This window comes from Panulirus ornatus, chromosome 8 (genome assembly GCF_036320965.1).
Source record: "Panulirus ornatus isolate Po-2019 chromosome 8, ASM3632096v1, whole genome shotgun sequence".
NCBI classification, from domain to species: domain Eukaryota; kingdom Metazoa; phylum Arthropoda; class Malacostraca; order Decapoda; family Palinuridae; genus Panulirus; species Panulirus ornatus.
In genome coordinates this window covers 22,116,047-22,116,973 of record NC_092231.1, presented here as the reverse complement: position 1 = coordinate 22,116,973, position 927 = coordinate 22,116,047, and positions in this window count along the sequence as shown.

Genomic DNA, 927 nt, shown 5'->3' with positions numbered 1-927 from the left:
CGTCACCGTTGCCAGAAGTACAACATACAATAGAAAATAAATGCATCCTTACAGATGGCTCAGGTGAATGAATGACAAAATAAACGACACGAGTCCTATTGTCTCGGTAGGGTTCGTAAGAGTGATAGAGGGAGGCGCGTTTTCTAATAATCATGGTAGCTCCTCGTCATAGTAAGAGCCACCTAAATGGGGGGAAAAAAATGTGTTGTATGATGATACCTGTGTGATTAACGGTATGTTCAACATTGTGTGCAATATTTTACGTACATACAGAAATGTGAAAAGTGAAAATATACCGTAGAGTGTACTTGTATTTTATACATATGTAATCAGTATTTTGTAATATATATATATATATATATATATATATATATATATATATATATATATATATATATATATATATTATCCCTGGGGATAAGGGAGAAATAATACTTCCCACGGATTCGCTGCGTGTTGTAGAAGGCGACTAAAAGGGAAGGGAGCGGGGGGCTGGAAATCCTCCCCTCTCGTTTTTAATTTTCCAAAAGAAGGAACAGCGAAGGGGGCCAAGCGAGGATATTCCCTCAAAGGCTCAGTCCTCTGTTCTTAACACTACCTCGCTAACGCGGGAAATGGTGAATAGTTAAAAAAAAAAAAAAAAAATATATATATATATATATATATATATATATATATATATATATATATATATATATAATGGGATGGCCTAGATTAGGGCATCAGCTGCCTGTGCCGTCTCAGCTAACATGAGAAAAATGTTCACCGGTTAGGTTAGGTTAGGTTAGGTTAGGTTAGGTTAGGTTCCTCTTGTTCAAACTCCATCAACATGAATCGTCTGCAGCTTATTTTCTCCTTCGCATCCTCCACCCACCTCTCCTAGGTTCTCCAGATGCTCGCCTTCCCTCCACACACACACACACACAC